Below are 24,977 nucleotides of genomic sequence, written 5' to 3'. Positions count from 1 at the left end.
TTCCTTGAGGGCAGGACATGTTGGGATCCCGACGTTTGGGGTGAGCAGCAGCACCTGGAGGGTGTCAGCACATGAGATGAAGCTCCACGTGAGATGAAGCCGTGCACCAAGGCAGTCGGCGGTGGTGAGAACAAGCTTCAGGTGGGAGACCCGGTGCCTGCAGGAGTGGGAGAGGTGCTCCCGGTCTCAATAGGGATGAGCAATTGAGACAAGCGTAGGAGTGTGCTGTGGAAAGTGAACAGGAGGCATCTGTAGCATCTTCACACCGGCCTTTGAAAGGAGAAAGTTTTCCCTGAACTGCCTTTGATTCTGGTGCAATAAGAGGATTGGCACCCGGCAAGCTAGTCCGGGCCAGTGACTCATGTGAGGAATTCAGACGGCAATTCTGTTTGCAAATTGCCAGCTTTGATTTGGAGCAATTTGGTCATTATTCTCAACTATTCAGGGAAAGCATGGTCTTGCTATATCAGCACTTCTGCTGGCGGGCGTTTTGCAAACCCTTCGCCTTTGTGCTGGCCGCACGGCGGGGGCTCGGTCCGTCACGCCTTGCGGGGTCTGCACCGCCCTTCCCATCAGCGACAGCCAAAGGAAAATCAGCAGCAGAGCTTTCCACCAGGGTTTTCTCGAACCCATTGGATGCACGGAGGTGTCACCAAAAGGGCAAGGTGTGCGACAAGCGGCTGAGGTGGCTGGGTGCCCCCAGTGACAAGCTGCCATGGCTTGAGGTGGGAAAACCTGCTTTTACAGATATTTTCACACCCCATGAAGGGAATGAGCTAGCAAGCAGGGAAAGCAGGGCACATCTACCCGGGAGCTGTTGTTTTCTTGCTCCTCGTTGGTAGCACAGCTGCTGTCGGTAGCAGCTGTCTTCACCTCCCAAAGCTCACGGATGGGCAGCGCCAGGTCCCAGCACCTCTCCTATTTTGCTGTGAAGAGATCTCACCACGAAAGGCGCTGCAGCTGAGGCTGAGCCTGTCCCAGCAGCAACAGCAGCTCACGAGCACTGGTGGCAAGGTGGCCAGAAGCAGCCATCTGCGCCAGCAGGGCTCAGGCCCACGCCACCTGCCCCAGACATCTTCCCGGATGGTCCCTTCTGAAGACCAGCCGCTATTTATAGTTTGTGACACAGAAACAAGAACATTTGGGAACGCTTCTCCATGAAAGCGCAACCCAACATTTTCTTTTAATTTCTCCGTGTGAAACGAAAGCCAGCTCACCGCTCTATTTTTAGCTTCCCCATAACAAGCCACATGAGCAGGCGAGAGGAACAGCATGTTGATGAGGAAGGTTATTGCACTCCAAACCTCCCCTCGTTTCTGCAAACAAGCTGTGCTGGGAGAGGCTTACCAGCAGCCAGCAGAGGGGCTAGGAAAGCTGTCGGTCTCCTCCTTGTGACAAACAACAAGTTCAGGGCTGCCAGAGAGGATGGGGACGGACTGAGACCTGTTGGTTCTGCAGCAGGGTGGCCTCGAGAAGAGAGCCCACCATGGCGGGCTGCTCCTGGGCGCCTTTGGCCTCTCTTTTGCCTTGCTCCTGCCTTCAGCTCGAAGGTTTGAGCCCAAGAACGCTGCACGAAACTCCCAATGTGAGAGTGAAGAGGAGCCTGCTTTGGGAAGCAAACTCTCCATAGCCAGCGTTGGCAATCACCCTGGAAAGAGATGACAAAACCCCGAGCGTGTCTGGATGGCAGGGAAGGGCAGCGTCCCCTGCGACACGCTACAAAAGGAGGAATACGCTTGACCTAGATACATGAAATAACATGGTCCCTGGCAAAGTGCTGCAGCAAGAGGGAGAATTTCACATTCATTAGAAACCCAGCTCACTCGCCGCCCCCAGATACAGACAGCCCAGAAATAAAGATGCGCGGGGACAAAATGGCTTCAGCACACGCCGGTTCCAGGTTGTGAAGCTCCACAGCGACGCAGCCACCACAGCCACAGGTGCCACCTGTCCTGTGCCACCAGGAGCCACCTGCCCTGACCCATCCTCCTGCCTCCTTGGTGCAGAGGCTCCCAGCTTGCTGCCTCTTGTCCCCAGACCTAGCAGACCATCGTGGGGCCACATCACACGGGGTGGCACCAGAAGGGCTGTTGCAAGACTGGAAAGGCTGTGCCAATCCCCACTGCCGCCAGGAGTGATGTTTCAGGGGTCCATCCTGGGTTTTCCCCCCGGTGCCCAAACAAGCTTGCTTGGGGGTTTTCCTCAGGCCCTGGAGCTGGCAACGTGGACCCGGAGCACGGAGGTCTCTGATCCTCCTGCCACGTGCAGAACATGCCAAGGCTGGCGGAGCCCGTCTGGCAGGCGCTTGTAGGCAGGAGCAGCTCCCGCTTTGGTGCTCCAGGTTCTTATTAAAGCTTGGGCACTGCCTCGCATCCCCACCCAGGAGTGTGGGAAACGTAATTGCTCCCTGGGCAGCAAAGAGCGAGCACGCAGGGCGTGAAACACGGGCCAGGGAAAGGGGGGAACCCAGGCCAACAGTAATTTGGGAAGTGCAAAGAATTTGTGAAAGTCTCCCCATCCCCACCCACAGCCCAAGGGCGTGTTACAACAGTGCTCTCCCAGGTTTCCTTCCACCACCAGGGATGACTGATCCCGACCATGCAGGCTCAGGGCGCCGGGGCTTTGGGGAGCTCTGCTCTGTGTCCTGGGGCAGAGAGGTCTGCAGGGCCTTCTCCTGGGAGATCCGTCCTCTCGGCCACCACGAGGTGCTTCCCAACAGCGAGGTTTTCAGCAACCTGGAGGTGACAGAACCTTGTGTGGTGGCAGTTTGCCATGGTCATCAGCATCTCCAGGAGAAACCTGGGTGCGCACCAGCCCAGCGGGGACCTACGTCAGTCCTGTCACCCGTGTGGGAGGAAATGGCCCAGGAAGGAGACTTTTGCGAGGGTTCAGTGTCTCTCAGAGCTGTGCACCATTGGAAAGCAGGGGAATGTCCCAGCCCAGCCCCTCCTGGACCTCTGGGGGGGCACCGTTTTGGTAAAGCTGTGCAGAGGTGCAGCTGAAGGCTGATGACCGCAGACCCACAGAGTGTAACTGCAGCAGGCTGAGCTGGGATGCCCATCCCTCGAGGGCACCATCACATTAATCTAGAGTGAAAAGGTTGAGGGCTCGGTGGGCTTGGCATTTCCTGCTTTGATGGCTCCATTTTTCGCTCTGTCCTCTCCTGGCCCTATGGGAACCTTTTTAAGAGCACACTGCTCAGTGCTGGCTGCGGGACCTGCTCCACGTCCCATCCCCTGCTGCACTGGCCAGGCAGTGCTGCTCAAAGGAAAGGCTTTGCTTGAGCAGAAATGCCACTTCCCCTGTCCCACACAGGGCAGAAACCCCCACACCTGGTGCTCACCTCTGGCGTTAAGGGGCTTTATCTCTGGGCTGCACCAGCCTGGTGCAGGGATGGTAGGTAAAAGGGGATCCATTGGATCCATCACCCATGCCATGCTGATGCTGCTCTCGGGGGCTGCCCTGCCATGAGGGGAGCACGAGGTTAGTCTGGGAGCAGCCCTGGACAGGAGTCACCATTCCTCCTCTGCAGCAACCTTCCCTCAAGCATTTTTCTCTCTTGAAGCAGGGTGGAAAGCTTCATGAGCTTTCCCCATCACTGATTGTCCAGGAAGAACTCAGCCTGAACCACCTACATTTGTCTGTCTGAAGCATTCCACGGTGATTTAGAGCCATTTAGAACTTGTCATCATTTTTTTTTTCTTCTGAAACAAGTTGAAATCAACCTTTTCCTGCAGACGGGCTTGGCCTTTTTTTCAAACTGGCGATTTTCCAGCGAGGATATTTGAACCCAAAAGACCCGGGGGCCATGCAGAAAGCCTGCAGGAGCTCATCCTGCAGGAGCTGCGTAGCCACGGGTGATCCCTGATGGGGAATGGGGAGATCTGGGGCAGGACACAAACAGAGCAGGGCCAGAGGAGAGCGCAGCCCCCTGCTCACCGAGCCAGATGCTGCATGGGCTGCTCCAAGCCCAGGAGCCTGTAGCATGTGTGAGAAGCGAGGGGAAGCCTCAGCTGAGGCCACAGCAGGGATAATAAAATGAAATGAATCAACTCTCATCACCCAGCTGGTGGGGCAGCTGTGCTGGCTTGCCGTGCTTCTGCCTTCCTGATCAGCCTCTGCTGATCCCACCCAGCTCTCTCCCCTGCTTCAGAGGGTTTGCTGTGCAAGGCCAGGGCCAGCTGCATCTCCAGGGGCTGGTATGAGCCTGCTGAGCCCTCGGGCTGTTTTGTGCAACCGGGAGCATCAACTGAATGAAGGAGACCACGGCGTCCTGGAGGCTTCAGCATCCAGCACTGAAAGGAGCTGGCAAAGGGAGCGAGATCCAGGTGTGTGCGGTGGAGGTGGAGGAACAGGGGCAAGCAGGGCGCTGGGCACAAGCACCTCCTGGGCTCCATCCTGCTGGGACACAGAGCAGAAGACCTCAGGAAGCTCTGTCCTCTCCTGGGGGATTAATTTACCAGGAAGAGCTGGAGGTCAGGGCCGAGGAAGAGACTGGGGCTGATAAACCTGACAGATTGAAAACCTTTGGGTTTTCAATCATCTCCCTGGCATCGAAATCGGTGAGCAGCAGCCGTGCAGACACGTGCCAGCCCTGCTCCTTGCCCCGTGCAGAGCCTGCAGCTCCACTGGGGAGCGAGACCACCGCCAAGCCTCTGCTGCTGGCACAGGCTCCCAGAACGAGCAGCAGATGCTGGTGTCTCCCTTTCGCTCTCGCTCAGCTCCCTTTCTGCTCCTCCTCCTTCCTGTCTCTGCGGGGATGGTCCCTAGGTAGCAGCTCCGTGGTCCACTGGGGGGATATGGGGCCAGACTCCAGGCATGTGTCAGTGGGGGGTTGGACCCCCCAGATGCCTCTCTTCTACACCGTGCCCCCAAATAAGGCTGCTTCTAACCCAAAAAGGCCGAGCAGCTCCCAAATCCCCAGCAGGACTCATACCAGCACCAGCAGCGCTCAGCCAAATGGTGCCTGGTTAGGGACATAGGGAACAGGATGGGGACTGTCAGCAGCCAGAGACAAGGCGAGGTGATGAACCCGGTCCAGGTCTACCGAGGGGCAGCGGGACATGGGACCAGCTGCAAAAAAATCAAGACGCAGCCAATGGCCTGGATCCAAATTCCATCCAGGAGACAGGAGCGGAGACAAAGCTACTATGAGCATAGGAGAGGCCCACTGAAAAGACAACACAGGTCCAAGGTCCATGCAGGAAACTGAGCCAGACGCAGACCTGAATGTGGTAAACCTACCACATTGCTCAGGCAAGGGCTGGCAGCCCGTGGGCAGAAAGTGTGAGCGGAGGCAGTGAGCTGCATCCTGCCCTGGGCACTGCTGGCACGAGCCAGGCTCTGTCCTGAGCAAGAATGGGGCAGGTCCCATGGGGCACCGCCAGGGTACGAGTCAGAGCAGGGCTTAGGGGAGGGCTGGGGAGTGGTCTTGCCCGTCCTGGAGATGCTGGTGTTCAAAGGCACGGTTTTAGCACCCAGGAGAAGCTGGGGCTGCTGGAAAAGCTCCATCTCCGTTGCACAATATAGAGCTAGACTAGGGCGAGCATAAACCCTGCGTGGCCACGGTGGAGTCGTTTGCCTTGGGGCTTGGTTGATGGCTGCAGTGGTAAGCGGGTTAATGATGCTGCTTCCAGGAGGCTCCATTGCAGCACCCTGGGACGGTGCTGGGAGCAGGGAGGGGGTTTGTGCCAGGCTGGGGACCCCTATCCTGCCTGGGAAACACCGAGCAGGTATGCCAGCAGCTCAGGAGAAATGAAACAATCCTCCTTATGTTGTATTTTCCTCCTGAACCATGCCAGTCCTGGGGATCCAGAGGGGATTCAGCCCCACGCAGCCAGTCCTGCTGCCAGCGTGCCTTTTGCAGACAGCATCGCCCAGTGCTGCGGGTCCCAAAAGCCCTGCTTGCCCCCACCCTTCAGATGACGAGCATTAAGCAAAAATACTGTGCGATACAGAATGCTCTGGAAACGTTTTGGGGCTTTCGTATCTGAAAGAGAAGTAAACGAGGGCCGGAGTTAATGTTTGTAAGGTGTCTTTTGGGAATCCAAGCGAAGAGTGCGGGCGAACGCGTGTTGTAAAGGAGAAATATATCCAGCCATTAACGAGGGGCTGGGGAAGTGCTGCTGCCTCGCACTTCCTTCCCCGTGGATGAGGAGTTTTACAAGGTACCTAAATGTTATTGTGCTTGTTTTACAGCAGGGGAACTGAAGTGTTTGCAGGCAGTGTGATTTGCTGGAAGTCACCTGGCAGCACCCAAACCTCCTGCTGTAGATCACCCTGCCGTGCTTACCCGCTCAGTCACGTGCAGCCCCGAGCAGGATTGGGGAAGCAGCCCACATCGTGCAGCTCACTGTGCGTCTGCTTGTACCCACAGGGACAGAGGGGAAAGTCTGCTTTCCTGCACTTGCAGCCAGGAAGATGGAAACAATCAGCACGGGAGCCTTTTTGGGGGGGTTCTCCACGCGCTCATCTGCTCCTGAGCCCTTGGGTGCCCTGTGGTTTTAAGGGAAAAGGTGACCCTGGGTGTCACCAATGCCAGCAGAGCTGTCTCCTTGCTGTCTCTGGAAGCAGAGCCCAGCCCCAAGCCTGTGCTACAGTTCCCAGCCGCTGTGCACGTCTCCTCCTGAGACCTCCCAGTCCCTGAAGAAATACGGCTCCAGCAGCACACAGGCATTTTTGAGAGCTTTCCTGGAGCCCTGGATGGAGAGAAGATGCAGTGCAGCTTTATGCAGTGATGCCCAGTGCCAATAAAACCAATAAGTGCTTCTATTTATCCTTCCTGGTACTGCAGACCTAAATGGGCTTGCACGAGGACAAGGAATAAAACCGGAGGGCGGTCAGGAGCAGCAGCTCCCTGCCCACTGCTCACACAGACGTGTCCCTCGTCCTCACTGCCAAATTTTGCAGACCTCACAGCAGAAATTAAATCTTCCTGCCCTCGAGTTGCTCCTCAAAATCTCAGCCCAAGCAAAGGTTTATTCCCAGTGTTGCATCTTATTTTTTTCTTCCCCTTCTATCTAGCCTGAAAAGGGCTTGGCATTTATCTGCGTGCAGGCACCTGATCGGACTGGACTGGCGCAGACCATCTGGGGACGGGCTCTGGGCACCAGCACTGCAGACAAGAAGCTCCTCCAATTAATCCCAAATCTGATGATTTGCAGATCCAGAACAGTAAGGATAATTTTGTTAAGTTCGAGTGCCTGGTTTGGGGGGGGAAGGGGGGCGGTAAGGAGGATTTCACTCCAGGCACTCATGTCTACATGTCTAATGAATTCTCCCACTGTGCGCACCCCCGGGACACCAGCTTCCCCTGCTCTGGATCTGTTTTTCCATCTCTGCAATGACTCTTCCCCTAATTAGGAAACCATAAATACAATTTGAAAAATCAAAATGAGACTAGGCTCCATGTATAAAGCAGGGAGGAACTTGTCGAGATAAGACTTAAAACTGAGGAGTGGGAAGGAGATCTGGGCAGGGATTCCAGCCTGGGAACACCTTAGCTCTTTCCAAAAGAGGGAAAAATCGATGGGGCAAAAGCATAAATGACACTGGTCGCTCAGAGCTGCTAATGGAGGATTCCCTGAGGAGGCAAGCAAGCTGGCAGCCCTCCTGCTTCATCTCTTGACAGGTTTGTCTCCTTGATGGCACTGCCCGCTCAGACACCCCAGCACTGGGACACCGAGGGGCTGGCAGCCACTCTGCAAGGGGACAGCGGGGCACGGACAGGACTTGACCCCTGCAGATGCTTCCTGGCTCTTCTGTCCTTCCTTCTCACCAGCTCTTCGTTGAGACGGGTAAACTATTTTTATCTCGTTCGTGGTCAAAACTCAGCTGTGGTGGTGTTTCCGATGTGCAGTGCTCAAGGTGGTGGGGTCTTGGTATGCAGGAGTCGGGGTGAAGGCATCTGCCCCACTCCAGCTCGTGCCTTTCCCTTCCTGCGGATCTCCTGCACAGCCAGCACGGGGGGTGCACGATGGGCAGTGACGCCTCTCCAAATTGCAGTTGGGCTTATATTTCATGGGTTTTGCTTAAAAGGCAACTAAAAACTATGAAACTTGAAGAAAATCAGCCTGGAGCCTCCTGTGCCTTAGGGCACTGTTACGGGGACAGACCTCGTGTCAGTGCATCCCAGAGGAGCAGCTCACAGCGCTACGGGCATGCAGCTGAGCTCCAGAGGCACTCACTGCACACACGAACAAATTAATTAGTGCTCACGGTCTGTCATTAATAGCCTGCACGATCACGTTGCCCTCTGGCGTCTGGCCGTCTGGCTCGAGGTTCAAACCGCTCCCAGCACGCTCGGCTCCGGACGGTGAGTTTGAGTGCTGGAAGTAAGGAGCAAAACCGTGTGTTGGCTAATTTGGGGCACTACCCACCAGGTCCAGGCAGCTGGAGGTGCGAGCGTGTGTGCATCCACTGTGGCTGGTTAGGATGTGCCTAAAATCAGAAATTTGGCTGAAAAGCTGAAAGCAGGATGCTCCGGCACCCTGAAGCGCGGGCAGAAGAGCGATTCCCCCTCCAAGGTTGCGCCTGCTTGCAAATGGGGATTTTCAGTGAAAAACTGGAAGCTGCACCCTGCATCAGGGAGTGCTTCTAGCAGGCGCCAGCACGCCGGGCTGCCAGCCCCGCTGCAGTGTGCCAGGAAGCCACGGGCTGCACATAATTGGCATGGAAAGTGCTGATGATTATTAATGACTCCAGCTCAGATTTCACCCTGAAGGAGCCCGAAGCCTTTTATGGATGGAGTGCTCAAGTGCTTTCGGTGTTGGCCTCACTTTGCTCTCCTTTAAGTTGGTAACGAAGCTCCCACAGATGGTGGTGGGGCAGAGCTGGGCCAGCCTCACTGCTCTGGGTGCAGGCTCCTCTCTTGCACAGAGATGCACAGGGCTGTGGTTTTATTTGGGATGCAGCAGGTCCTGGCCATGGGGCCAGCAAATGACAACCAGGACCTGTGTCCCTTGGGTAGCTCGGGCACCATGGGGAAGGACACCCCCTTCCCAGGTATTTCTGGGCACACAGGTGATTACAATGAGCTCTCAGCAGTGGTTCTTCACTCTGTTCTCAAAAAGTGCCCTAAAGTGGAGGTTCTTGCTGCCAGCAGCTGGTCTTGCAGTGTTCTTGCAGCATTGCTCACGTGCTGGGTTTCCTTGGGGGCATCCCACAGGTGCCCTCCAGCATGCTGCAAATTTTGGCCAGAGCATTTTAACTGCCCAAGGTGGCCAAATAGGCCAAATCTCCTTGCTGAGCACCTACACAAGTGAAAGGAAACAGAGATGCAGAGCAATTGATGTGGTGCCTCCTAGGCAGGCGGCTGCAGAGCATCCTGTGCCAGAGGGGAGGAGGATGTTGCTGCTGCAGGGCAGTGAGCACTGGCGGAGACACCGAAGTCACCTCCCACAGCGGGATGTGTGGGCTGCTCTGCATCATTCCTGGAGATTCATAAGCCCTTCGGGAGCACGCAGCGAGAGCTGTGCTCAGTTAAGGCAGAACAGAGCCACGGCCACTTGTGGAGCCGCTGGGGGCTCCCAAAGCCCCGCATCTCCCCCATGCGCAACCGGCTCCAGGTGTCGAGAGGGAAGGTGGTGCGTGTGGCTTCCAGGCAGCGAAACTCCCTGTGGGCTGCAGGGTGAGGCCGGTTTCTGGGTCTGGGATGTGCTGGAGCAAAGCCGAGCTCGCCCCACGCTGCAGCGGGCTATCCATCCCCCCCAAACAACCTTTGGTCTGGGATGCGTGGGACGCCCGCCTCCCCACAGGGCGCAGAAAAGGAAGATAAGGCAGCGCTTCAAAGGCTGCGCTGGTTCTGCAGGTACAGGGGGAGAGAAAGTCCCTCTTCTGCCAGCACGTGCAAGAGCAGGCAGTGAAGCCCAATACAGGGGACATGGAGTGGCATTGAGGCTTGGGCAAGTGCTGGCCAGGGCGTGGGGAGGGTGATGTCCGTGGGGAGGGAGCTGCAAAGGCAAACTGCTCCTCTTGCAATTGTTGCCAAAAGGCCAGAACCAGCATCACGGCATCTTTCTCCCCTTTCTGCACGTGGGGAGCATCGCCTGGATCATCTCGCATACCTGGAAAACACAGAGCAAAGCTCTTGCACCTTTTTAAAGGACATATTTCAGAATTTCCCCGGAAAATACACTTCAAAATCCTAATTGTGAGCCTTGCACTCCTCTGACCTACTCACCACCACATGGTAAATGCGCCAAATCATCTGGATCCCAAATAATTACAGCCCGGCGCTAATAAGCGAGCAAGAAACCCATAATTATCTGCAGAAGTTATTTGGCGAATATTAAAAAAACGCAAAACGCAACCAAGGCAAGCACACCAAACCCAGGGGGACGGCGGTGGTGGACGGGCTGCCCTCGGTCGGTCTCGCACGCGGGTGACTCAGGCGGCAGCGATGCTGCCGGAGCAGGCTGGGCGTGCGGGGAGCCCTGCACCTCCAGCCGGGAGCAGGGAGGGACGGGGCTGGTTCCCAGCCCCGCTGCTGCTACAGGGCAGGGAAGGGCTTGGCATCGCCCGATGCCACCCCAAGATAGCAGGAGCACGGGGTAGGAGCCCAGGTGGAGCTGATCCCGGGGCAGGGAGCAGCAGCGGCACGGAGAGGTTTGCTGGTCACGCAGAGCCCAGCAGCAGCACGGAGGGAGGAGGTGGAGGCCGGTGCTGCACCCTGCACGCACGTTGGGTGCAGGAAAGGGTTTGGGTGGTCCCTCTGCCCTGTCCCCGCTGTCCTCAGCACGGGGCTGAGGCTCGGACCCTCTGCAGCGGGGTCCTGCCCGCGGAGCTGAGCAAGCTCAAGGCACTGCAGCATCCGCAAGGGCCACATCCAGGTACGGCCTGCTGTGGGGAGCTGTTAGACCGTGTGGCGAGGGAGCGTTTTTGCCAATAAGAAAATAAATTGAAAATAAAGATTTTTCTCCCTCCCTCTGTTCAGCCGCGTGCTTTCCGCACGGTAAATCTTGGCGGGCTGACGGGTATTTAGAAGTGCTCGTTCATTGACAAAGTGAAAAAATATACCTGGAGCAGAAGGGCCCTGTAAAGGTCCTTGTAGACCGTGATTTGTGGCTGTTTATTCTCAGCAGCGAAGCAGAATCCATTAAAATGGATGTGCCCGTTACGGAGCACGTAGCTTCTCCCAGCGAGGTGCAATTACAATAACGAGCTGCATGAGAGTGGGAGCAACTTTTCAGGTGGCGGGGCTCGTGAGCAGCAGAGCAGCTCCACAGCCTGCAAGGAACAACGGGGACGCTTAGGGAAGGGTCACTGGCTCCTAAAAATCACGGGACTCTGGCAAGGGCTGGGGGCAGCCTCGCCCCTCCGTCCTGATGTGCTGCTGCCCCCAGGGAGCACCAAGGCAGGGTGCTACCTGAACTCAGCTCCTTTTTCTCTTTAAAAACATACAGCCTCTTCACGTTCCTCCTGGGAAGGCTGGAAACTGGAGTGTGGTGCCAGCTGGAGACACGGATCCCTGAAGAGCTGCACCCCGTTTAGCCTAGCAGGAGCCTCTCAGGAGAAGAAGGAGATAAACCACCTCAGCAGCAACGCTTCAGAGGTCTTAGGTGTGACGTTTTCACCTTTTATCTCCAGCCAAATGGAAAATATTTTTGTTTTGCCCTGTTGGCTCAATGGCCCATCAGCCCTTCCCTGGGTGCTCCGTCGCCCGGCTCAGTTCTGCGTTGGGTCCTGCGGAGCTGGAAAAGATCCTGCAGGAGAGTGACCTGGCCGGCTTTCAACCCCCTGATGACAGATTCCACACCATCCCTCGGTTAATTGTTTGAATAGTTAATCACCCTCGTAATTAGCAGTGTGCGCTGCGTTGCTCATCTGAATTTCTGGGTGAAACTTCCAGCTCCTGCCTCCTGTTAGACCTGTACTAGATTAAAGAATCTGTTCCCATCCCATTTCGGCTCCCCACGCAGGTTTTTGTGGGCTGTCAGCTCAGCTTCAGCTGGGGTTTCGGAGCCTCGTGCCTGCTTTTGAGCCTCTCCGTGCAGTTACAGCTCTTGTCCAGGATGCTCTTTTGCTTTACCCTCACCATGCCCGCAGCTCCTGTCTCTTCTTCAAGCTCCCGTCTCTTCTTTTTCATCAGATCTTTTCTTTCAAGTGCCTGGAGAATGGGATGGCAGCGTTAAACACGAGGTGTGGGATAGGGGCAAAGCATCCTAATCACAAACTCGGTTGTAGGAGCCATGGGTCCTCTGAGGTTTCCACAAAAGTGCATACTAACGAAGCTTCCTGAAATGTATGTGGAGTGTGTTGCTTATCGCCTATGATCCAGAGGGTGAAGTATGCGCTCAAACTGTGCCTTAAAAAAAAAAAAAATACAGGCAGATGAAATCGGCTTTATAAGCACAGTGGTTATCATTAATTATTCCAGCTTGTTCATTACCTGTATCACCTATAAATGCAACAACTCTAGAGTACCTGACGAGTCTCTCGTACTGCAGGATGCATGGAAAAGCAGCCACGGTGACTGGGGAACTCCTCAGATCCCCCAGAAGCGGGGTACGGCTCGCCCAGAGCTACCATCTCACCATGGGGCTGCTCACGGGACTCGCTCCCCGCGGAGCAGCCGACGGCTGGGCGCTGTCACTGCTTGGCTCTGCCAAGGAGCAGGATGAGAGGGTCTTTATGTGTGCATACCCATGCACAGCGTCACAGCCCTCCTCCTCCTCCTCCAGGTATTCGCTCCCCATTAAGATTCAGCACCGCTTTAATTAAAAAGCCGGCGCACGGCCACCCAGTTCCCCAAGCACCCCGCACCAGTGCTCCCAGTCAGACCTGCTGGGTCAGGGCGTGCGTCCGAGTGGGTGGTCCTGGGGGAGGCTGGATGGGGGCTGCCACCCCAGGCAGAGCCGGGCAACACCTGGGGGCTCCTCCTGCCAGGATCAGGCCTTCTGCTTGCGGCACCCCTGGGTGCGCAGAGGGGACCTCCACCTCGGCGCGCTCACCAGCTGCACCCACCAGCTACCTCCCATCCCTCTGGTGGTCTTCTCCCTGCTGGGAGAAGGTCAGACCACCTATAACAAGGGTATCACCGTGCTTCCATAGCTCCTGGGGTGGGCAGCACCAGGGCAGCCCCGTGCAGACATGGCCCTGCCGAATCTCAGCCCCGGCTCCTGGCCCCGCACACGCTGCGCTTGCTCCTGCCCGAAAGTGGGCAAACCCCAGGAGTGCCCCCAAAAAACGGGAGAAGAGCTGCTGTGACATGGTTCTCCTGAGACAGCAGCAGGCAGGCCCAGGGGGACCTTTCTGGAGGACTCAGAGCCCTGTTGCAGGCAGAGAGGGGATATAAGCTGGGGAAACACCCCCTTGGTTTGGGGGAAGTTGAGAGGTCTTTGAGGTCTGCTGTGTGCCGATGAGGGGGGAAACGTAGGTTTTGAGCAGGCTGGGATGAGGTTACTGGTTTTATTTTGATTATAAGTCTGACGTTGGTCTTGCTAAATGGATGTGCACTTTGTTTAATTCCTGGGTATGCTTTACCTGCTGATCCGTGAGGCTGAAACTAGTGGGAGATGCAAGTGAACCTGGAAGGGCTGCTCCCAGAGGGTGTAGGGTGAACTGGGAAGCGTGGGAATGCTTCCTGCAGGATTATAGGGTCAGGGTAGGTCTTGTGGGGCTGTTGTGGCTGCTGCGAGCCAGTTTCTCTTTTGCAAGGCGTAGCGATTACCCTGGAGCATCCTAAAAGACAGTTTCGTGTGCTGCAGGAACCGCACGGTGGAAGTTGAGGCTGTGCTTGGCGTGGAGCTGGGGAGTGCAAGTGCAGCACGTGCCCTTCCCTTCCCTTCCCTTGCTGCTTGTACTGAGGCTTGTGCATGTCCCAGTGGGTCTTCCTCCCTGTGCAGCTTCAGGGGGGTGTCAGAGGAAAGGGAAACCTCAGCAGCAGCAGAACCTCAGCCCTCTTCCATGCCCTGGGAGGTAACGCACCCGTCGGTATCCCTGCAGCCTGAAGCCAAGCTGGTGGGCAGCATTTTGGTTGCGTTGGTTTGCTCCTTGCTGGTCAGCCCTCCACCAAACGTAATGTGCTCGACGCCAGGAACATCTCACGTGCCCTGCTCTGGTTTTATTTCCTGCTGAATCCGTTGGCTTTGGCTCATGCAACATCTCCCTGGGCGCAGAGCTGGTGGTCTGTGGCGGGTGGATGGCGCAGATTCGGCTCGGGCACCAAGGCTAACACCACACGTGGGGTGGATCTGCAGGTTCAGGGCAGGGGACTCGTCCTCGGTGAGCACAGCCAAGAGGTTCACGAAGGACTGGCACAGAGGAGGTGAGGTTAAGCAGTGAAACCAGCTGTGGCTCAGGTGGCTCTGGCACCGCAGAGAACCTCGCTCGAGGCGCCGTGTGGAGCCTGCTGGCTGGCTACAGAGGGGCTCCCGGCCTGAGAACTGCTCATCTCCTGTTGTGGCTAATTACCAGCCCTTAAATGCCCTGCAGCTGGCAGTCACTTGCATCTTTTCACTGCCAGGATGCTGATGGAGAGCTCGTATGACTCCTCCCTGCAGCTAGGAGCCCTGACAGCTGCTTTGCACCACGGCAAGAGGGCTGTGCTGACCCAGCTCCCTCCTCCACCTCTTCGCTCAGTGTGAATGTTGGCTCAGGGCTTGTCTGACCACCGTTTTCAAAGCCACGTTTCCAGTGCTGCAAGAATCAACTTGAAACGAAGCTTTCCACCCTACATGAAGTCCCCTCGTGCATATGCACAGTGAGATGCTCTTTAACGACGTGATCCTGGGCGTTTCTTTCCCTGCGACCCTTCATCAGGGTTTCCATGCGATAATTCTCTTTGCTCTCCAACAGGAGGGTTTCACCAGCTGGGTTCTTCTTAAGCCCCGGTGAAGTGTTGCACTCGAAATGGCTGCAGGGGTGAAAACCCAGCACGGCAGGTGGCGAGGGAGCCCTGCAGGATTGGGAAGGGCAGCAGGGGGTGGTTGTGGTGACGTGCAAGCAGCAGGGGCTGAGCAGCGGCTGCCCTTTTGGGCACCCAGCTCCGTATCTCGATGAGCCCTGGGTAGGTTCCACAAGCCATTTTCTAGGCTTAGAAACCAACTAAAAGGGGGAAAAAAACCCTGGTGGAAGGCCGGTGGAGCTGAACCCATTCAGCCAGCTGAGTAGTTTCACCCTGGAGGCACTGTGGGGGAAGCGAAGGCGTGGCGAAACAAGAAATACAGACTGGGGAACTTGTGAACTCGCGCTTTGTTTTGGTGTGTGTGGGGGGGTCCCAGCTGCTGCAGTTCCCTTGGGGCCTTTAAAAACCTATTCCACGAGGAGGTGTTGCTTCAGGTTCCTCTGGCAGCACAGAGGGCAGCACGTGGGCTCTGCTGGCGACCCTGGCTGGGCTGCGTTGTGCAACGCACCCGCCCCGTCTGGGAATGGCGAAGGACTGGGGCTTCTTGCTGCAAGGGGAGGGTCTTGAGACACCCAGGAGCTTCAGAAACAAGGAGCAGCGCTTGCAGGTGTTGTTGCAGGCTTTCCAGCTCCAGTTGCATGTCTCCTCCCGTGCTGGCTCCCAGTGGATGGGTGTCTGACGTGCCTTGTCCCATCCTTTGGGGGAGCGAGGGAGGGTGGCTGAATCGGGGGAGGAGGAGAAGGAAGCAGACCTGGGGACGAGTCCAGCCTTCTTGGTGTGAGAACGGCCTGGGCTCTCCCCTGCAACGCCTCACCTTCCTCCTGCAGAGCCCTTCCTGGACAGGAGAGAGGAGGGCTCTCCCCAGAGCTGCGTGGCAAGGGCTGTGTTTGCAAAGGTTTGCATTGCCTTGGAGCAGAACCGCTTCCCCCGCAGCTCGCTGGGGTGGTGCGAGGACACAAACGCGCCCCTCAAAAATTGGAGATGCTCAGAAGATGGCTTAAAACCCGGTGAGACGGTCCTTGCCTATCAAACCACGTCTCCAAACTCTCTCCAGGGGAGAACTTCCCCTCCTGGGCTCGCAGGAGAGGCAGAAGGATGGGGCTGCTCACCAGCACGCCGTGCTCTCCAGTGGCGTTTCGCGTGCTGTGGGGACAGCTCAGCCCTGCTGCGGGTGCTTCTGCAGGAGGACGCTGAACAATGAAGCCTTAATGAAGCACCCAACACCGTCACCAGTTCCTGAAGAGGCGTTGGGCAAGTGGATGTGGAGCCAGAAGAGCCTGTTCTGGGGCAAGTCGGTGAGGCCTGTGGTTTGCTCAGCATGGGAGCGAGCAGAAATTTGGATGAGGCTGTGAAATTCCAAGGTTCAACATGAGGTGGTGCAAAGCATCCACTTCCCGTCCCCGAACCGGAGCCACAGCTCCCTGTGCAGTAGCAAGGAGGAGGAACCGAACGTCTCTGGATAAAGGAGGTGCTAGGGAAACCTAGAAAAAATGAAGTCATCAAAATATAAAAAGAAAACGAGAAGAGATTAATCCAGGGGAATTCATCCATCCCTGCTCATCTCTACAGCTGCCTGCTTTTTGGAAGAGGGATTCTGAAGTTAAAATGATTTTTTTCCCCCCCCCCCCAATGCTTTCCACTGTGAGAATGGATTTTAGGAGGAGAGTTCTGCTTTATAACTGTTAGTTATGCACTAGGCTCCCCGGGCATGCGACACAATTTAACCACCTTCATCCCCCCTTTGCAATACATGGATGCTAACGCCTTGGGCAGTGCAGTCGTGATTCCCTTGGTCCCAGCAGCACGCAGGGTGCAAAAACCAAGCCAGCCCGTGATCGAAACGCATGGGTCCTCCTGGAAAGGGTGTTGAGTACTCCTTCACCTCTCCAAAACACCTCTGTGGGCGGATGGAGATGATCTCCCCACCCCTAATGAACATGACTCACTCTGGAGTGGTTAGCGCATTAACATAAAGAGCTCTACCCTCCCGCTGCCCTGCTTGCTCAATTAAAGTGTCATTTGAACCCCATCCCTCCTGTGTTTTGAACACACGCACATGCACAACAAGGCTGCGGTGGCGGCTGTTTGCCCAAGGTCACCTCTGACACCTCCAGCTTTCATCCAGGGGCCCGGCTGATCCCAGCGCGCATGGAGCTGGGAGCAGCGCTGTCGTCTCCCGGGGAGCTCTTAGGAAAACTGATCGGGGGCTTAAATAAATAAAACGAGAAATAAATACTCCCGGCGCTGAGCTGCGGTCTGGCGGGGCCCGCTGGCTGATACCTGCAGAGCAGCAGTGGTGCTTTCCTGTGGTCTCCAGCCATCTGCTGGTTGCTCGTGGCCTCATTTCTCCCGCAGCCTGATGTGCCTGCTCGGGGGGCTGCACATCTGTGCCGCTGTCTTTGCTGCTTCGGTGCGGGCACAGCTTAAATCTGGCCCTGGCTACCTGCTGGTGGCCCTCAGCTCAGGAAAGCGGGGTTTGATTTCTCCTCATCCCAGCAAAGGAGGGTCGGGCTCTGGCCTGGCTGCTTGCTCTCCGCGCAGATTCATGCGACAGGGATGGGTCCCGGGGCAGCTGTGAGTTACGTGACTTGGCCGTGGCCGTGCCGGCTGCGTTTTTGCTGCCAGGAAAACGGAGATTGGGTTTAGCGCCGAATAAGCGGTGCGCGTTACCCACCCCGCTGTCAGATCCTCCTGCAGGCAGGGTTTGCAGCTGCTCGGCGGGGTGTAGGGGGTGCGAGCCTGGCAGTGACCTCCCTGGGAATGGCCCAGCGGGTGGGTGCTGTGTGCTGAGGGCTGGCTGCATGGGCCCAGCCCGTGCGTGTGGGAGCAAAGGGTGGAGAATGGAGGATTCGTGGCTAAATATGCGGCGAAATGGCTCTGACGCCCAAAGCTCCCTCCTACCCCACGTGCAGGAGCACCAGGAGGCCTTTTCCCTCCTATTTATTTTAAAGAGGTGCTCTGGGCAGCCTTTGAACGCAGACAACCCGTGCGGCACATCCCCGGGAACGCATCGCATCGCCGCGTCCCCCTTTCTCCCTGCCCTTTGCACCCGCACCCGCACCCCTCCCGCAGCAGCGCAGCCCCCCAGGAGCCCCCTGCAGCTCCCCAGGAGCCCCCTGCAGCCCCCCAAGCCCCTCCTGGAGCCCCCCAGCACCCCGTACAGCCCCTCCCCAACCCCCGCAGCCCCATCCCTGCGCGCAACCGAGCGCAGAGCGGGGTCCCCCCAGGGCTCCCAGCTGCCGGTAACGGGAGGAAGGGGCTCGGTGCGGGGCTCGGTGCGGGGTTTGGTACCGGGGCTCGGTGCCTCCCGGAGCCGCCTCACCTGCGGCGGGGCGGGGAGGGGCAGCGGCGGCGGCGGCGGCCGGGGGAGGGCTCGGGAGCTCGGCGCCGCCTCCCCGCGCTCCGCTGCCGCCCGCCCGCCGCCGTCTCCCCCGCGCCGCCGCCGCCGCCGCCGCCTCCAAGATGCCCGGGCAGCGGCGGGGAGGCTGCCGCAGCCCGCTGGTAAGGCAGAGCGGCACCGGGAAGGGAGTACCGGGGACATGGGGGGGCTTGGCACACCGGGAGAGGGGTGCCGGGCTTTTGGGGAGGGGGCCCCGAGGTTCTGGGGGGGCCCCCGGTGGCGGCTTCTCCTCCGTTCCGTGCCCCCCCGCCGGATCCCTCCGGCGCCGGGGCGGCTCCGTGCGCCCATCCCGGCTCTTTTCGGTTCCGTGTGTGCGTGGAGGGGTCTCTCTGGGTCCTACCACTCCCTCTCCCACCCCACCCGGGCTTTTTTCCTTTCCTTTTCTCCGAGCCCGGGGGGTTCCCGTGAAGTCCCCGGCAGCAGCCCGCTGCCTCTCGCCCCGCCGGGGCTCTGGAGAGGTGGGGGGGGGGGGGGGGAGAAAGTTGCAGTGGAAGTTACACGAGCTCGAGAGGCGGGGGGGTGCGTGGGCCCCGTCCCGAGTGGGGTCCCCCCCGGGGGTCGCCGAGGTTTCGGGGGCTTCCGCAGGAAGGGGAGCGTTGGGCTTTTTTATCCCCCCCGCGGTGAATAGGGGGGGAAAACTGGCTGCAAAATACCAGGGTGGGCTCGGACCCGAGGTTTTTTTTTTCCGTTCCTGGAAAACCGGCTGGGAAAAGGGGAAGGAGCGAGGAGGAGGAGGAGGCAGAAGGAAACGGCAGCGGCAGGAGCGGCTGCGGGGATCCGGGCAGGTGGTGCTGGTGTCGCTCCAGAGCCCTGGGTGTTGCCGGCGCTTTCCGAGCGCTCCGAGCCGGGTCTGTGCCCTGCGGAGCCTTCTGCGGCAGCGGGGGAAAGCAGCGCACGCACACCGTGGCCGGAAAGTTGCGCTGCCTGTTTTGTAAACGTCGCTTTAAAAAAAAAAAAATAATAATAATAATAAAAAAAGAAATTAAGCGTGCGATGGATTCCCACCCTGGAAGGACGTGCTTGTGTGCGCTGCTGGCGCGGGTACAGCTTGGGTGCCAGCAGCTTGCGTGGCGTTAGGCACACGTGTGGAGGTAGCCTGGGTTTGCAGGCAGGGTGGGAGCATCCTTGGGACCGCTGGAGATGCGTTAATGCCTCCTGGTTAATTTTAACGCAGGGTTGCCCTCCGTTTTGGGGAGGGAGAGGCGGGTTTCGAAGCCAGCGCTTGCGGTTTTATCCCGAATTTTGGAGTTGGATTCAGAGCGGGTCGCTGTGCAGCCAGAGGTCGGGGCTGCTGGATAGTTTGGAGAGAAGCCTTTTGGGGGTTGTGGGGTTTTATTTTTTTTTTGGAGCCTGTGTTACATCTCGAGTCGGCTCCCGTTGGTGAGATGTGCTGGGTAAAGGGGGAGGCTGAAGCGGGGACGCTGTAACCTGGACTTTGTGGGGTGCCCACGGCCATTCCCCTCCGTGAGGCTGACGAGTGGTGTGGCTGTTCCTTGGGAGGGGGTTACTGCTCCTAATAGCGTACCTGCTGTCACTCGCCTCTAGTTTAGGCTGGTGGCCCCCTTTTGGGGGCGTTTCAGGAGGGTTTGTGGGTGCTTGGGAGCAGGATTTGGGTGCCCCAGGGTCGGCACAGAGCTCGGCTTGCTCCCCAGCCCTTTACAGCATCCTCCTCGGCAGGAGCAAGCAGGCTCAGGATCTGGCCTCCTCCCCGCAGCTCCAGCAGGGCTTGAACCTGTGCTCGCCGGGTGCCCGGATCACGTTGGCTCTTTCTGGATTTTCTTCCCCCAGAAAACAAGCGCGTGCTGCTGCTTAATGAGAGCCTGCCTTCACCCTCGTCTTTTTTTTTTTCTTTTTTTTTTGCCAATGAGCCTCTCTGATTAACACGGCAGGGAGGCCCGACGAGCAGCCTCCCTCTGCTACCGCCTCCAGCCTGGGCTGCCCAAAATGCCAGGGCCCAGAGGTCAGCGGCGGGGACAAAGCCGTGCCTGTGCGCGGCCGAAAGCTGCCCCGTGTCCTGCGAGGGCGGTGGGGCTCTGGCACGGGGGGAGCATCTCGCCCTCAGATCCCACACTGCCTTCCTGGTTTCTTGTGGTGTTTTTTTTTTTTTTTTTTTTTTACATGCAGCTGCTTGCAAACATCGCGGTAACTCTTGCCAGTGGGACGTGCCTCCTGTCCGGGATGGTGCCGGCACCGTTTTTGCGTCCTCGAAGGGGAGCTGGGGGCTGGTAGCAGGGGGACCCCAGCAGCTCCATCGGCTCTTGTGGGCTCTGGCAGCTCCCCGCCGCTGCTGGGCAGCAGCATAAGAGCCTTTTGTGCTGCTGGATACGCTGCCCTTTCTCAGGAAATCGCCTATTGTGCAGGCTGGAGGCTCCGGCTGTCTGTCTGTCCCTCCCCGAGCAAGCAAACCCAGGGAGCCCAAAGGCCAAGGGACATCCCCCCACCACCCTTTCCCCCACTCCCCTCTCGCCTTTGAGTCCTCCTCATATCTGAGTCCCCTTCCCTGGGCAGGGATGCTCGCGGGGACCTCTGCTCGCTGCAGCCTCGCGGGTGCCCAGGGTGCGGGGAGCCGCTGTCCCCGGTGTCCCCTGGTGTCACCGGGTGCAGGGGATGTGGCGCAGGTGCCATCGCTGTCCTCCGGTGCACACAGCTTGGAAAAAGCCTGGCGTGCTCCGCAGATCCAGGGCTGCCTCCCTCGGACTCTCCAGGCCTGTTCCGGGGCTGCGTGGATGCGGGCGAGTCTTTTACACTGAAGTGGAAGCGGCGTGCGGGGTCCGGAGGGTGGTTCCCGATGGAAGCCGTGTTTATTGTTGAAAACTGCGCCGGCTGGGATGCGGCCAAGCAGAGGAGCGTGCTCGGAGCCAGCTGCAAAGCAACCTGTCCTGGTGCGTGGACGTCTGCTCTTCCCCAGACACGTCTCGGCAAATGCTGCCGCTGCTCTGGTTTTAGTTCTTTTTGTTTGCTTGCTTGCTTTGTGGTTTCTTTTTTATTTCTACATTTATTTAAATTTTGATTTTGTTTACAGCTGTTGCAGTGTTGGGTGCTGCAAGCTCTCAGCTCTCAAAACTCTTTTTTTTTTTTTCTTTGTTTGTTTTTTTTTTTTTTTTTCTGTCTCTCTGGGCCCTCTGCTTGAGAGAAAAAGGTGAAAACCTAGCGGGCTGTGAAAAGCCAGGATAAGAAATAATCGGAAGCCTGCCACGTTGGTGCAAAGCAGGGCAAATCCAGAGGATGCTGTCTGCAGGCCTCGTAAGAAAGCGCCCAGCAGGGTTGTTTGCCAGCTCCGTGCACGAGCAGCCCGCCATGCACCAGGAGCAGCGAGGCTTGCCGGCTTCCCGCGACGTGGGTTGGGATTGTGAAATGAAAGGGTCCCTGTGCCTCTGCAGAATATCATTACTATTATTTATTACTGGAATTTGCGTCTAACCGGGAAATTAATTGCTAGGTCTGTTTGTTTGTGTCTCATTTTGCAGGCACGGGAGCTAGCCCGCTCTGGGGTAATGGCCTAGAAATTAAATTTCATTTTAATATGCAAACCCAATTTTGAGTTGATCGACCAAAGGGGGGAAAATTAACTTCAGACAGCAGGCAGAGATCTTTATGAAGCCGAGCTGGAGCGCAGCGTCGTAAATGTGAGCTGGCCCAAGATCTGTGTGGGAGCAGAGAGGACAGATGCGTGTACACATCCATGCGTGTGCGCAGGGTGCAGCCGGGCAGCACCCTTAGTGGTGTGTCAGAGGTGATGTGGAATAAACAAGCTTTTGGTTTTCCAAAAGGCCACGAAACCACACGGTTAAGGGACGGGCTGGGCTTCTCCATGGCTGGGTAGAGGCTCAGGTTGCTGCCCACAGGCTCCCGCGGCTTTGCTGTTGAGTGCTGACGCTGGTCGCTGCCCTGGTGCCGTGGCTCTGGATGGGACAACTGCACCTTCTCTTACCACTTCTGATAGTGGAATCTCATGCAAGAAAATCCTTGTTTTTGTTGTGAGATTGATCAAACGCTGGCACAGGCTTGCCAGAGAGGTTGTGGAGTCTCTGCTTAGGGAGATGTTGAATACCAGGTCCTGGGCAGCCTGCTGGAGGTGCCCCTGTGCAGGCAGGGCTGGGACCCCATCTCCTGGGCTCCCCACAGGTCCATCAGGGAGCTGATGTCCCTGCTTGTCCCCTTGGAGGATTTAGTGGCAAGAGGCCTACAGGTGATTTCTCTCCTCGGGGCGGTTTGCTGGGACCTGGTGCAGCCTGGACACTTCAGCTGATGGAGCCGTGCCACAGTGAGCAGAGTGCGGTGCCGGGTGGAGCTGGGCTGAGAGACACGCTGGTGTCAGACTGGTGGTGTGATGGAAGCCTCCGAATGGAAAATGTTCCCAGAGTCAAGAGCGCATCCGTGGGAGGGTGGCCAAGACGCTGACCTTTGCCACTCGGGTGTCTGCAGGGTGCTCAGCTGTGCTGGCTCGGGCTGCGTGAAGGCGTTTAATTCTCTTAAAGCACCTGATACCTTCTCAAAACCGGCACTCGAGTTCCTCCAGCGGCGCGTCCCGCAGCGCGGATCCCACCCGGCTCCCAGACTCCGCTGGCACGGCCACGAGCTTCAGCAGTGCAGGAGAGGGAGCCAAAAACAATTGCGTTTGTTTAGCAAACTCACCCCGACGTCTCCTGGCTCGCGCTTTGCATCACGGTATGGCCGCGGCATGCTGGGACCTGGCCTCGGCTCTCCCCGCCGATGCCTCTGCCTGCCTGCCCCGTCCCTGTTCCCCCTCCCAGGAACGTGCTCCGATCTGTGCTTGGAGGCTTTCCCTGGCTGCGGGCGGCTCCGACGCTCGCTGCACGGCGCCAGGAGCGGTTGCGTGCCTGTAGGCAGGAGGAACGGGCTGGGCCGTGTCTTGCAGGAGGGTGCTGAGCATCTCGGGGGCTTCCTGGGGCTGAGCATCCTCTTCCTCCGTGGTGGGCAGGTTGGCGATGCCCTCCAGGGTCTCCGCTGGCCCCATGAGCACACCTGAGCTTTCCCAGAGCCCCTGCCTCACCTTTCAAGCTTGCTTTCCTCCTGGGAAATCCATTTCTTGATTAGCGTGGGCTATTCCTGTGCCTCCTGCCATCTCTCCGGGCATCGAGGAGAGCTGTGTGTGAAGTCTGCAAGGAGGCACCAAGTCCCCGAGTGTTTGCACGGGGAGCACAAAGCGCAAAGGATGCTGCAGCTTCTGCTGCTGGTAGCCCCGGCGCATGCCCAAGCCCAAGCTCCGTGTCTGGGATTTCCGTGTGCCAGCTGTGAAAAACTGCCTGTAATGTGAAACTGGAGGTAATTAGTGAGGAAAATAAGTTGCGCTGATCTTTGACTTCATTACATGTTGGAGAAAGGGATCCCAGCTTCTGGTTGTCATCGGAGGTTGCTTTTTCGGGTGCTGGCTGCTGTGCCTTTTTGGCCCCATGCCTCCGTGTGTGACACGTTTGCATTTTTCTGGCATGAAGTATGTAGTCTTTTTTTTTTTTTTTTTTTTTTTTTTCTCCCATCCCTTTTATCTGATTGCTGAAGTCATTAGGCAGAGAATTGCATCTAAGGAGAGCTGAAAGGGACGGCGGTGGGGACGTGCCAAGCCAACCCCAGCTGCCGTGGGGACGCGTGGAGGTGACGGGTGGGATGCAGCCTGTGGTGGGCTGGGGGCAGCAGGTCAGAGAGCTTTGCTGGGCCTTTCACCGAAATCATCGTGCCCGTGCACCCCGCGGGCATCTGGAAATCTGGCTCGTGCACAGAGCGCTGCCACGGGGTAGGTGTAGCAGAAGGCTCCAAGGAGCTGTCATGGTTTGAAAACAAGCCTCGATTTGCCCATCTCCGAAAAGATGGGGTGGGGACCGAGCGTCGTCCTCCCCACCAGAGCCTGGGAAGGACTGAAGCGACCTTCATCCGTCTGCATCCACCGTCTTCTGCTGGGGGCAGCCCCAAATGCTTGGGCTTCTGTGTCCCGTGTGAGCCAGCCCTTGGGTTCAGTTGCACCAGTCTGGGTGCCTCTTCCTGCCCATGGTGGGGTGGGAGGGTGTGAAAGCCCAAAATATCTCCTACCTGCATTGTTTCTGCATGGGGGATTACTGCTAATTATTCCCCATTGTCTGCAGTTCCTGCAGGAAGCCTTGTTTATCTTACCCGTTTAGCCAGGAATGCAACCCCAAGGAGCCCACGAGGATATATTTAAACTCGCACAACCCAGCACAATAGCCTTTGAATTTCCCGACTCCGTGGCATCCGTCGTGAGCGCAGCCTCGTTGCATCCGGGCGTCGCGTTTGGTGGTTTTTGGGGTTTGGATGCTGGACCGAGCAGCCCGGCCCCGGCCGGGGTTGGAGCGTGCAGCCGGTAATTAGCGGCGCACGAGGCCGTGGGCGTTGCGTGGGGCGGGATGGCTGCAGGAGGCTTCGAGCAGCGGCTCTGGGAGCGTGTGCTGGGCACAAAATGGAGCTGAAGCGACGCTTCTTGGGGCTCACACCTCCCCGGGCATGTGTCGGGGGTCCTTGGGGATGCACCACGGCCCTCAGCTGGCTGTGAGAGTGCTGGAAACCTCGACGATGGGGGTGCAGCAGGGCTGTGCCCGCTGGCACTGCGCCTTGGTTGGGGTGGGCAAAAGCGCTTCTACGGGGGCTTCACGTGAGCAGGATGGCCCCAGTTCCCTTCTGTGGAGTGATGTTTGAGAGCTGCTGGCTCCTGTTGAACTAAAGCGGAGCAAATTGGACAGCACGAAGGCAGGGAACTGGGAG

The 24,977-nt window shown here is 57.7% G+C and overlaps 1 protein-coding gene and 3 long non-coding RNA genes across 4 annotated transcripts in view; 3 read left to right on the top strand and 1 right to left on the bottom strand.

Annotated features, from left to right (window-relative positions):
• Nucleotides 1-2,490: 2,490 nt before the first annotated feature.
• Nucleotides 2,491-4,082, bottom strand: LOC311444078. The gene is made up of 2 exons (XR_014697642.1): nt 3,636-4,082; nt 2,491-3,462 (listed from the first exon to the last, which is right to left on the bottom strand). It is a non-coding gene; the product is annotated as an uncharacterized lncRNA (long non-coding RNA).
• A 1-nt stretch (nt 4,083) lies between these two features.
• LOC311444075 lies at nt 4,084-10,386 on the top strand. Its single transcript, XR_014697639.1, has 3 exons — nt 4,084-4,328; nt 7,057-7,173; nt 7,631-10,386. It is a non-coding gene; the product is annotated as an uncharacterized lncRNA (long non-coding RNA).
• Nucleotides 10,387-12,602: 2,216 nt separating this feature from the next.
• LOC311444077 lies at nt 12,603-17,481 on the top strand. Its single transcript, XR_014697641.1, has 2 exons — nt 12,603-13,759; nt 13,845-17,481. It is a non-coding gene; the product is annotated as an uncharacterized lncRNA (long non-coding RNA).
• Nucleotides 17,482-18,220: 739 nt separating this feature from the next.
• The window catches only part of MID2 (midline 2), a 67,013-nt gene continuing 60,256 nt past the window's right edge, over nt 18,221-24,977 (top strand). Inside the window, exon 1 of the mRNA XM_084534871.1 lies at nt 18,221-18,346. The gene's annotated coding sequence lies outside the window, so the exon portion shown is untranslated. The remainder of the gene's footprint in view (nt 18,347-24,977) is intronic.

This window comes from Aythya ferina (assembly GCF_964211825.1).
Source record: "Aythya ferina genome assembly, chromosome: 13".
NCBI lineage: Eukaryota > Metazoa > Chordata > Aves > Anseriformes > Anatidae > Aythya > Aythya ferina.
The sequence above is the reverse complement of the archived record's forward strand: the minus strand, read 5'-3'. Positions and strand labels throughout refer to the sequence as shown.